At 28.5% G+C, this 13,399-nt stretch overlaps 1 long non-coding RNA gene across 1 annotated transcript; it reads right to left on the reverse strand.

The window, feature by feature from the left end:
* Nucleotides 1–3,352: 3,352 nt before the first annotated feature.
* Nucleotides 3,353–4,885, reverse strand: LOC133703736 (uncharacterized). The gene is made up of 2 exons (XR_009843929.1): nucleotides 3,991–4,885; nucleotides 3,353–3,689 (listed from the first exon to the last, which is right to left on the reverse strand). It is a non-coding gene; the product is annotated as an uncharacterized LOC133703736 (long non-coding RNA).
* Between the last annotated feature and the right edge of the window lie 8,514 nt (nucleotides 4,886–13,399).

The raw sequence follows: 13,399 nt of genomic DNA on the forward strand, positions 1-13,399 counted from the left end.
CATGACCTAACACATCAGTTCTAAGCAGCTGCTAAAATATGTTCTCTTTCTCTCTTTATAATTTATTTATTTGCAAATAAGTGAGAATTCATAAGTTAAAAAGTTTTTTTAAAAAAAACAAATGAAAGAGAGGATAAAGCAAGGCAAAAACAAAAGCTTAAATAATAATAATAAAAGAAGGGACAAAACCAAAGCCACAAGTTCTCATTTACATCAAAGAATGGACTCCAACTATAGGAGGGGAGTCTTATGGCACAACGTCCTTCACTCCTTCTCTCGTAAATTCTAAATAAACCGTTAAAACCAAGCATGAGAAAAGTACAAAGATGAGGTTAAGAGAATTCTTTCTCTCTCTTTCTCGCGTGGATATTGTTGGTAGAACAGCGGTACCCTACAGTGTTTCATCAACGTGCGCAAGTCACGGGGCGAAAATATTGACCGGAATTTACGTGCTCTTCTTCCTTTTCAAACAATCTGAATCCGGGCCAGCACGGAAAAGGACACAATTGAATTGTCAAATTTCAAGGGTGAAAAAACAATACATGAGCCCCACGTTTCATTTACCAAGTCTTCGAAATGTGAAATTAACTGTGTTCACGGATAGTATCATCTATTTCTATATTAAGAAATTAAATTAATTGTACCACAAATGATTATGTGCAATATTAGTGGATATTATAGAAAAAACTAAAAGAGCTAGTGGTTTTGTAAAAAAAAAATATATATTGTTCACATACTCATGATTTCAATAATATTTACATTTATAGTCTGTTGGTATGTATTTTACTGATGAGCTCACGATCAGAAATAATTCGTTAAACTCTCGTTGGTAATTTGTGGTCTATCGTTGAGTCCATCAGTAATAAATTTATGATTACATGCAATATTAGTAGATATTATAGAGAAAACTAAAAGAAATAGTGGTTTTCGTATAAACAATATTGTTCACATACTCACAAATCATTGTGGATTTCAATGGTATTTTTTTTTCATTTTGGTTACCAAACATTTTTTCTCATCGATTGAGTTCTTTTGTTGCAAAATTGATGGACAGTTACTTCTGATTGATTTGTAAACCAAGAGAAAAATAGAAAGAATGAGGATTATATTGAAAAAGATGGAGAAAATAGGCGGTGGTTTCAAAATTAGTGCTAGAAAGTTCAGCTTAGTCCTTCTACTTTCTAAATGATTGTTTTCAGTCCCTTTAGTTTTCTAAAATTCAAGTTTGATACAAAACTTTATTCTTTTTATTTTTAATTAGTTCCTCGTTTGAGAGAGAAAAGAGTGTTGCTGGATTTTGGTGATAAAAAAAGAGCTCTTAATTAACAATACTAATTCTAATTATCAAAATAGTTAATTTTTATGTCAACAAATTCTATTTGATGAAGTGAGTTTTACTGGGGGTGTTCTTTACCATTGCTATTGTTTGAGATTATAGATCTAAGATCAAGAAGATTTTTTAATTTAGATTAATTTTAGATCTTTGAATTGATTTTAGAGCTATTTAAAACCATAAATAAAATTATCAAGTTCTCTAAAATATTTTAAATAAATAATAAATTAAAAATAAATTTTTAAGCACAAAAAGCCCTTGCCTTGATTTTCGAGATCCTCTGGTTATTATTATTATTATTTTTTATATAAAAAGTTTAAATAGCAGATGAAATGTCATCCATCTTTTAATATAAAACAAATTATGATGCATGGAGAGCTGGCAAGATCTCTTTTATATGGGTAAGTGTGATCCATTTTTTTAATGCAGGGAAAAAATGTTGGAGATATTATTATGATTTAATATATTATATTATATTTGAGATATTATTTAATTATATAATCACTTTAATCTGCTCAACCTTCAATTAGAACATTTTTAGCAGTTCTTAACACTAATTCTCAAATTATTTTAATAAATACACACATCACCTTTTCACTTAATATTTATAATTATTCTGATGATGTAAAAGATATTGCTATAATGACAATATTTTTTTTTATTTTAAATGACATTTTTTTTATCCAAGCTGCCCATGCATGGGGCTAGTATTGATTTTCCATTTTGTAAGTGGGTATGAGCTCAATATTTGGTTAAACAAACATTGAAAGTGTTTTTTCAACATTTCTTTCTGGGTTCATTATTCTCGAATAAAAAAATATCAAATAAATAAATTTATTTTTATTTTTGAATTGTTCTAGTTTAATTTTGTTTTTAAACACATTAAATTTATAATGAATTTTTGGATGAATATTATTTAACATTATTTTTATATTTTTAATATTTAATACAATTTTATTTGGTTAATTAGTTTTTTACTATTAATAAATAATGTTTTTTAAATAAATACCGACGATCTTAATTACAGACAGAACCAAGCCGTCGGTATTTTATTAAGAGTTACAAAAAAATTATCACCCATGCCACAATCACCTACGAATATATTCCATCGGTGTTTACTGTTACTATTACCGACAGAATATATCCGTCGGTATTTTACAGAGAATTTTGAAATATTTACAGCTCATGCTACAATCACCAACGACCATTTTATCGGTGATTACCATTGAAAATACAGATGAAATTATTTCATCGGTAAAGTTCTCAAGGGAGAAAAATATTTTGGTGCGCTTCGCTGTTTGTAAGATTATCAGTGTTTGATTTTTTTTTAATTTTTAACTGAATTAATGACGGAATAGGAAATTACTGATGATGAATATTTCGATGGATGGATTCCACCGGTAAGGCCAATATTGATAAAAAGTTTACTGATAATTTGTATGTCTTATATCAACAGAATGAATCCGTAGTAAAATTATTTAATGGTGTAGTGATTTATACATGAACAAGTGTGTGGTTTTCATGCATGAGCTTCCATAATGTTTCCGTAACATCACCTAACCCATGAACAAATATGATGTAGACATGAGATATTCTCATAACAATGACAGGAAATTAGTCGTGCTGATAAAAAAGTAGAAGTTAAATATTTTCCAGTGCGTTTTAAGTTTAATGAAAATTAGTCGTGTTCATAAAAAAGTAGGAGTTAAATATTTTCCAGTGCGTTTTAAGTATAATGAAATTAGTGCTCTTTGACACTATTTTATATTTTTTAAATATTTTTAATAGATTGATATACAAAATAAAATATCATTTTAATATTTTTTTTAATTAAAAAACATTGATCAATTAATCATCACAATGTAAAAAAAAATATATTTTTTAATTTTTACCTCTTACAATCTATTTGCAACTCATTCCCTACATCAATACCATGTTAATCGATCCCTCCCATCCGTGGAATATATATATATATATATATATATATACAGAGAGAGAGAGAGAGAGAGAGCTCTAATGTAACAAATGAGCAACTAAAGTTTAACTACAAATATAAATATGTACACAGGCCCAGGAAAAAAATATTAATGTTCTTCCGTAGTTGAGGAAAAAAGGTTACACTGTAAAGCACAATGGAGGAATAAAAACATGAGCAAATTACAATGATGCTCTCTCCGAGCCTTGAGAAAGTAGTTCTTGATCAGAGTATGGCCCTTAAGCTTTTCTGCTGCATAGAATGGTAGCTAAGTGGGAATCGAATCATCAAATTAAAGTTCATGGGAGAAATATATTCCTTGCAAGAAGAGAGGCCACACCATCAATATTCCTCTCTTAATTGCGATGATCATGCTGAAACCTGATAAAGAAAAACACTGCTAGTACATGCATGCTCTTCCAATTAGATCCAAATCAAGAGAAAAACAAAAACCCTTATGTATCGAAGAGCTTGTTCAATGTGGGTTATATATATATATATAGTAAAATAATTTGGTGTTGTCTAAGCAATTAACACCATATTTAAAAAGCAAAACAACCACAAGAAATAAACTTATAAAGCACGAAATTATTCATCATGATTTTATCCCAATTATCTCCATATCTACTGGCTCAAAAGAGTAACCAAACATTATTTAATTTTTTTTAAGAAATAAACTTACCATTTAATTTGCAAGCAGTATACATGTGAGTTCTCTTAGACCTGATGCACATGCAAAGAATAAGCAGTGATCTGGGGCATATATTATTTGTTTTGATAAACAAAATTCTGGTGATCAATGGATACAAAAGTGCTTCTTGCTTTCATTTTTTCGAACAAAATAAAAGGCTTTCTGTATAATTGATCATACCTGGTTTTCAAGATGAGAAAATACTCTATGAACAAGGGAAAATAAATATCAGAAGGACATGTAGAAGCATCGAAGTAATACATAAAAGTTTAGCAGAAGAATGATCAACGCACGCACGCACGCATACACACAGATAGAGAAAGAGAGAGTATGCTTGGCTCCTCGCACGCCACCGGCAACAGCCAATCTAAAACGAAAGATTGGTCTTTGCTTGTGGCATACAGGGAGCCAGGCATAACCCATGTCACCTTCTTCTTTGATGCATCTCCCTTCCCTTTCGACTCCGTTTCTTGCTTCCATTGATGAGTGACTCAAATCCTCTATTGATCTTCTTGCAAAGAGAACGAATTAATCTGGTGAAACACAAGGCACACAATCACACACATATATAGAGATAGAGAGAGAGAGAGAGATAGATGGACAAATTCAAACTAAAGAGGTGAACGTAGAACGCTTCTATATATAGAATATAGAAAGATATATAGTAAGGAAAAAGGGGGTGGGATTTTGTTACCATATGAGAAAACTGCCTCCCATGTATAATGCCATAAATCCACTATCAACAAATGCATTTTTTTTAAAATTAATATCTCAAAAGTGAATCCTAATTAAAGCAGATTTTTTTAACGTACACTATATGGCCTCCACCGCCACACCAACCACCATTGGAAACTTTTTTTTTTTTTGCAATTCTCCCTCTATCACTTTTTGCTTAACAAACAAATTCCACCCATATGGGTTTGGGTAAAGCATGCATCATTATAGGGTTTTATATTTGACCCATGATGCCCAATGCCCTAAGAGTTTACTATTCTTGTATTAATTTTGAGGTGACGTTAAACATATATATATATATATATATATATATATATATATGATCAATGTATTTATATCGTATGTTATTATTTCAAATTCAAACTTAAATAAGGTTAGTATAAGATTTGTTTTGAGCAATCTGCATGAATTCAAAGTGGATTCAGGGTATTTACTCCATGATCATCGTAAAATTTCTTGATATCAAAATAAAGAAAAAATGTGTAGTCTAGGCTCTACCACATATATGAGCAGGAGATTCCAGATAGGGATTAGTCACCCTCAAAAAAGAGAACCTCAGCAAGGGCCCCCCTACTCTCTACGATAGATGTGTTCATGTTTAGTTTCTTTTACAAGCTATACATGGTCAGCCTTGATCAAAAGCTTTGATTCTAGCTACAGGTCTTGCCTTTCCCTTTCACTCTCAAATAAAGGTGATTAATGCTTTTCCCTTCTGGAGCCAGGCTTGTCGGGATCCCTTTAGGAGACTTTGGGATTCTTTTTGCCAAGCAAAGTCACCAAATGAGACATTGAATCTGAAAACCCTTCGATGCACTATTTTGATCTCTATACAGTTCCGTCCCCTGTTTTGCCTTTGTTCTATCAGTGGCCCAGTGCCCACCACTTCTTTCCTCACGTTCAAATTATTAAAATCATTCTTTTAGGGGAAAAAAGACTGATGGCCATGCATTGTTAATGATGTATGCTCTTGGTAATTGATATGGTATACATCAACCATGTACCACTTTTTTACCTGGAAATAAAAATAATAATAATAATTAAATAAAAATCATATTCAAATTTGTAAAAGACAAGAAAAAAATGAGGATGGCGGCATAATGTTTAGCATGAAATAAACTAATTTCATGTGAGCTTGGACTGTGTTTGAAGTACGTACCTTGCATTGGGATATATATAATCTTTTTGAGAAACAAATGATTTTTGTGCATTTTCCCCTATAAAAATTAAGTATGTCACTGATTATACATATGATTATCTTTTGTTTTTTACTTTCCAATGGATTATCTAAAATACTTCAATTTTATATCAAAATCAACACTTCAATATTTATAATAAATGGCTTGTTATTGTATTAATTGCATGTGTAAATCAGATATTAAACCTCAATCAATTCATGATCCGGTCTAAGATTTTAATCATGAAATAAACTGATTAATTCGAGTTGATTTAATTTTAATATTTTTAAAAAATCAAAACATTATCATTTTAAAGAATTATTTTTAAAATGTAAATCTATGTTAATCGGATCATAGGTTAATTCATATGATTAAATATTGTGCATAATCCAAGTTGATTTTTTTAAAATTCCAGTATGAGTTTGGGATTGGGTCATCCAGTTTAAGTGTCTCTGTGGTATTGAAGCTGAACTTGTTTTTGTCTTTTAATATCAAAATTTGATTTTTTTTTAAATATTTTTAGATTGTTTTGATGTAATAATGATAAAATTTTTTTAATATATTTTTAATTAAAAAAGCAATTTAAAAAATAACTTCTACTATAATCTAATCACTCCCAGTAATTATAGAGTAAATAGTATCAGCTTATTCTAACAGTATCGATCAGACTATCGGTTATTAGGGCATCTATAACCTTTTCTCAGATTCCTACAATATCACTGCTCGAGGGGAAACGTCAATTTAAGAACAAGACAATCACGTGGTAGACATATCACTGTTTCCACATTACATGTCCCCACTCCTTAATTAATCCCGAATTAGTCTTTCATTATTATTATTATTATTATTATTATTATTATACTAAAAAAATGGTCTTTCACGTAGGCATGACATCATTAAATGTTTTCCTATTTTTTACTGTGGCAGGACCATAGCAGTGACAAATTTGTTTTTCTTATATGTTTTTATCTTTATAATTGATATTTTTATTATTTTATACTTGATCTATTTATTATAATTTTTTTTATTTTTTTACTTTTTACTTCTTTTTATTCACATTATTCTTGAAAAAAATATTATTTTTTATTCTTTAAAATTTGAATATTTATCATTCTACATTTGACTTATTTATACAATTCTTTTGTTCTTATCTTCATTCTTTCATATTTTTTTAATTTTTTTTTGAAAAATTATTATAAAAAGACTATGAAAGTAGAGTTTCAATAAAGTGGTTGTAACATTGTTCTATTTTTCTACTACGTTAAAATTAAGTTTGAGATCTTATTTATTTTTATTAATGTATATAATTTTTTTTATTATATATAAGCATTGAATTTTTGATTCATAGTTATATTTTCTTACTTGTTGTAAAAAAAACGTTAATAATTCTTGCACATTAATTCATTTGTGTTAGAAAAGCTTTTATTCCATGTGAAACTGGGCAAGTCAAATAGACATGTTAGCATTTTTGTTTTGCATTTATTACCACAAATTATTTTTAATTTATTTAATTAAATGTATGTATAAAAAGTTTTTATTTATAATTAGCATTTTTGTTGTAAAAAAAGATTTGAAAAGCTTGTATATTTTTTTTCACTAAAAATATTATTCAACTTGCGAAGAAGCGCGGTCAAATTAAATAACTAGTATATTTATTAAAAGAAAATGTTCTTTTATTCTAGAAATGGCACAATTGAAGTTTTTTATTTTTTATTTTTTACTGTGGTGACAAATCTATCATGTAAACATAGAATAAATATATTAATAAGTTTTTAATTTTATATTAAAAAAATAAAATATTTTTTTGATATTTATATAATAAACTTTAATATTGTCTATCTACCAAGGAAATGATGGAAGCTCACACATATAAAGTTGAAAAAAAGGAAAAACCACATGTTACCTCCCAATATACGAGACAACATCTATACTTTCTAGATCTTCTGTCTTCACTCCTACCTTTCTTAAATTGTTGTCTCTTACAAGTTCGTGTTACAATTAGACAACTCTTTAATACTGCAATTTTTTTTTTACTATCTGTTGTAGACTATATTGCCATTTATTTAACCTCTTATACCTAGCTAGGTTCTTCTTTTTTTTTCGTTTTTTCTGTTTATCATAATTTTCTAACAAATTTATGGCTGGTTTTTTTTAGTAAGTAGACTTGAACCTTGAACCGGAGACAAATCCGAGTGACTCACTCGTCAAATACTATGCCCTTTGATGGTCCCTAGTTGGTCATCTTTCTTTCTATCACTCTTGGTGATGCTCTAACACACCTGATCATCAACTATGGATAGACAAGAAATCTTTTAAGTAGGACCCATTCTAGATGGTCGGTCTATCTGCTAATAAGCTTCATTTACGCTGGTTTTGTGCCTGTGCTTTCTACATTCAAGTGATCTTCTTTCTCCTGTGTTGTTTGACGATGATGATGTGCTGTCGCTCTTTGTCTAAAAGTTTCTTTACTTGTTGTGGCATACAGTCACCCACGTCCATATGATGTTGGCAAAGCTTCTCTGGGTATTTGTAGTGTTATGGATATGGTAAAAAGAGTTGGGAAAATTGTAAGAGTGCATGTGCTTGGTGTTGCAGTCGAAATGCTTCTGAAAAACTTTTCCGGACTGAAAAAACGAGATGATTTGATGTTTTAAGATGATGATTTCAATATATGAAAAAACATCATAAAACGCATTATTTTAGTTCGTTTAAGCACATCAAGCACTTGTAAGTTGTAATATTATACATACTTGAGGTGTTGGATAGTGCATCAATATACGAGTGATGAGTTCATTTTATACGTTAGAATTTCAGAATTTTGTGTAAAATATTATATAGAAAAATATATTTTTAATTTTTTTTCATGTTTGTTTAGTGTGAAATATATTTTTTTAAAAAAAAACTCAACGTATTGGAGGATACACTAATTGTTAACATCCAGTTATAAGAATCACATGAACAAATTGGAGGATTTATGAGCAACCAAATTTGAAATTTACTTTGATCTCGACACATCAAGAATGTGTATCATACCATATCTTGGCTTCCCTCCCAAATATTGCATGGAAATTCTACCTTGAATGCTAAGAAATGACATAACAAAAACATGGGAGGCACTAACACCCAAGAAACAATTGTGGGCATTGGAAATTTAGACAATTATATGCATTAAAATCATGTATTAATTAACGGTCGCATCTGAATTTAATGACTACAATTAGTATACAAGAAAAATAAAAACTTCTATAGAAATGGTTAGCCAAGAAAAATAATAATCTTCTTGTCGTCAAATCAAGCATTAGTCAAAAGAAAAGAGAAGAAAAGAACAAAATACAATTAAGACCTTCAGAGAGAAAACAACTTAATTAACATTGTTTTAAACATTGTTTTTAAGTGGGTCAGTATCATATGCATTAATGCAGCAAGAATTTTGATTTAGCCCAATGTTCCTCAGCTCAAATCTGATCTTTTGTTACCATGGATCTGTAACATTCTGTGAATGGTACTTCATCAATGTTTCGTGGTCCATGGATATATATATATGATCATGTCGGAACATGCTAAAAAAACTCTGCATACTTGCTTTCTGAAGCTGGGCAGACCAGTAGATCGCATGTTTAGCGGAGTGTAATATGAACAAGATGGTGAAGAGAGAATGGGATAGTTGTGCTTGAAGTGACATAAAATGAATTTAGGAGTTCACATTGGTGGAAATATGAAATTTTCAAGGTGATTTTAACAGTGAAAATGGAATAATTGCACTTGAAGTGACATAAAATGAGTACTTTAGGACTGCACAAGGTGAAAATATATTGTTTTGAAGGTGATTTTAGCAGTGGTTTTATTAAAATTTTATTAAATCTCATGATTTTCTTTACTTTTTTCACACCAATATAAAATAAAATATAAAATATAAAATCAATGACCCAAAAAAAAACAATAATAATTTCTCTATCCTAGTTGTATATTTCTATTTCTTTAAAATGTGCTCAAAAAATAATTAATAAGATACAATTAATTGCTCTCTAAACACTATAAAACTACTCCCCACATATATTTAGAATTAATTGGGTTTATATATATATATATATTTTAAAAAGCTGAATAAATATTTTCCTTATTATTTAATTTAAACCCCCAGTAGCCCTTGCCACTAAGTTAATTATATCTTTATATGAACAAATTAAAGCTATGGTTAGAGTCTCGAGGGTCATCACGCTCAATCATTAATCATTTGAAATTAAGATATCAGTATATAATTGCACAAAATTAAAAATTCGAGGACTTATGCTAGCAGTATAATTAAAAGAAATTTGATAAAAGCAAAATCAGCAGCTGAAGTGCTGAGTTTTGAGATTTGGTCACTGAGATGCAAAGAGGCACAATCATCGTTTAAGAAGCAAGGCCTGTCATCCCATCGACAATGCAATGATCATTGATATTTTGCCGGCGACTGAAGCTTCGGAAAAAATGGAACCTTTACATTATCTGATCAGAAACTTAAATGGCTAGCTAGACAGAGATGGGTTTTCAGTTTAGATATGTCTATATGATGAACTGAGAAAGTGCACAGGGGAAATTCCCTGTTTAATGCACGCTTTAGGAGGTAGGGCCGGCTGTGGGTTTTGCCATGAATTGCAAACAGAGAATTAATCCAAAAAGCCAAGTAACTAGAGCTTAATTTCCTGGTCAAAAGATGAAATTCAAAAGACGTTAACTTTCTTGGAATTGATTAAGTTACAAGTCATGAACACCATGATTGCCTTGTAGCATAATCTTATCTTACACAACAAAACTAATTATGAGATGTTTAGTCATTAGTAGTAATGCGCAGAGGTAAAGATCAAGGTTGTCAATTCCGTTTCGGTAGGTGTTTCGTTTTTTCAATTGGAACGGAATGTTTCAGTTTCGGAGTGTTTCGGCGTGCCGTTTCGGGGTTGTACTGTTCACACACACACACACACAGAGATATATATATATATATATATATATATATATTCAACAAACATAATTCAAATTCAAGATAAATTAATTATAAATTATGCAATACAAACACAATGCCAAACAAATATAATTTCAAAATTTAAAATATTTCTAAATAGTCAAGATTAAATAGATCTTTAACTTAAAGTAATTCAACTTCAACAAAATATCAAAATATTATAAAAGTAAAATGTTTTAACACAAATATTTTAAATATAAAGTTAGATCAATGTTATTAAGGCTAATAAAATCTAAAGCATCCCTTGTTTTGCTCAAATTCGTACAAAGTATAAACATGAAAAAACAACATGAATATAAACCATATATATTAGTGATAAATCTAATTTTAAAAAATTAATATCATTGTTAATGAAAATAGTAATTATAATTTTCAATGTTATTATTAATATCATTGTTATAGAAAATATAATAAAAAAGAGCTTTTTATAATTGGATGGTTTAATTAATTAAATTGAATAAGGTTCAATTTGATTCAATGGCTTTTCAAGAGCGGAACGGAACATGTGGAATGGAACCGGAACGTTTCGGGCGGAATTTAGCCGAAAAATCCGGAACGGACCGAGATTTAAAATGAGATGAAATTTGTTCCGTTTTGTTCCGTTTTTTGAATTGGTATGGAATGTTTCGGCCATTCCGGACGGAACGGAACGGAATTGACAACCTTGGTAAAGATTGCGTTTGTGTTTGATTAGCATTTTAAGATAGAAGAAATAAAAAAAAAATAATATAAAAATATTTAGTTGGTGTAACATAGACGAGACAAAATAAATGTATTTTAAGATAATTTTAAAATAAAAAAAATATATTCTCCATATCTTAATCTCTTCTATTTTAAATTAAATAATAACAAAATGCTACTACTAATTAATGAGCTTAGAAAATATCATGTATTCTCGATGGAAAAAGTTGTTGAAGCCCCAGTTGGTGAAATGTGAGATGATATCTTAGACTCTACTGCACGCGTAATAATTTATATAAAACTATTCTATAGTTTAATTTATTTTATATTTATTAAAAATATAAACTATATTTTTCAAAAACATAAAGAATAAGTATAGAAATAACTAAACTATAGTATGGACCGAATAATCTTTCCAATAAAAAAAGCATATTATGATTTATTATTTAATTAGCATTTTAATGTTTTATTAAATAATTAGTTTTCCAATAGTGTCATCGAAAACTTTTGGTAACAGCTTATGATTTATTACAATTAAAAACTTGAAATAATTAATTTGTAATAAAAAAATAAAGTTGAATAAGGAAATTTAGTTAATTATAAAAGAAGAAGAAAAAATCATGAGTAAGAGAGGGAAAACATTAAAAACGCAAGAAAAAAATGATAGTATTATGTGTTGCTTCGATAAGTATTTTTTTTTTATTTTCTCTAAAATTCTATTAAAAAAATGAAAATATCTGGGCAATGCAGAATGGGTTTAATAGTATTAGTTTATGTAATTTATTAATATAAAAATTCTTTTTTTTTTTTTTGCCAATTAAGTTCCTTGCTTTTAGACATACATCTCGTTCAAATCATCTTTAGTTTTACAGATCTAGCTTACCTCATTATTTTATTTTATTTTAAATTTAATGGAGTCAATTTAGTACAAATAATAAAATTTATATTTATATAACCTTTTAATAATATTTTATTCGAAGTTGAGTGAGGTTAATGGACCCTACTCTTAGCAACATAGATCTTCCATTGTTTATCTTAAGTATTTGATTTTGAGGTTAATTTGCTCTCTAACTTAATTATCTCATTTTGTGTTTAAATTTTAAGGAATTTTGTAGTTTTTATTGTTTATTCATTTTGAATATAAATGATTTGTATATCATCAAAAGAAGTGCTTAGTTTTGATGTTCTAAATTAATATAAAGTTTAATTTGAAAATCAAAATTATGTGAATTTAAAAAGAAAAGTATCTAAGTACACTATCCTGACTCATATTATTAGTTTATCATTTTATCTTTTTTTTTCATAAAAAAAAGAAGAAAACGGTGTAAAATTCAACATGGGATACTAGCCAAACTAAAGTTCACAAACTCATTAATTCAATTATTGTTAAACTTAACTAATTTGATGGATTAATCTATTAACCCCCTGACTTTAAACTCAATTTTAATTGAGTTTTATATCAAATAATATGGGAGTTGTTCCAATCAATCCTAACAAGTAAATCTAATAGGTCAACATAATTAAAATTCAAATAAAATTTAATTTGATTTTTTTTATTTTTTTAAATAATTATATTTTTTTCTTAAAAGAATCTTGTAAAGATATCATTTTAAATAAACACAGGTTGACCATCCAACTTATAATTTAAATCTTAAACCAAGTTGAAAACTAACTGAGTTTTATAAGTATGTTACAAATTATTGAAGTACACTAAAAAAATAATCCATAGAAACTACATTGGAAATCAATTCATATCAATGAAATCAGTTCTTAAATATTTTGGAATAACAAACGGCCAAATGGATAA

The sequence above is a fragment of the Populus nigra genome, chromosome 1 (genome assembly GCF_951802175.1).
Source record: "Populus nigra chromosome 1, ddPopNigr1.1, whole genome shotgun sequence".
Lineage (NCBI taxonomy): Eukaryota > Viridiplantae > Streptophyta > Magnoliopsida > Malpighiales > Salicaceae > Populus > Populus nigra.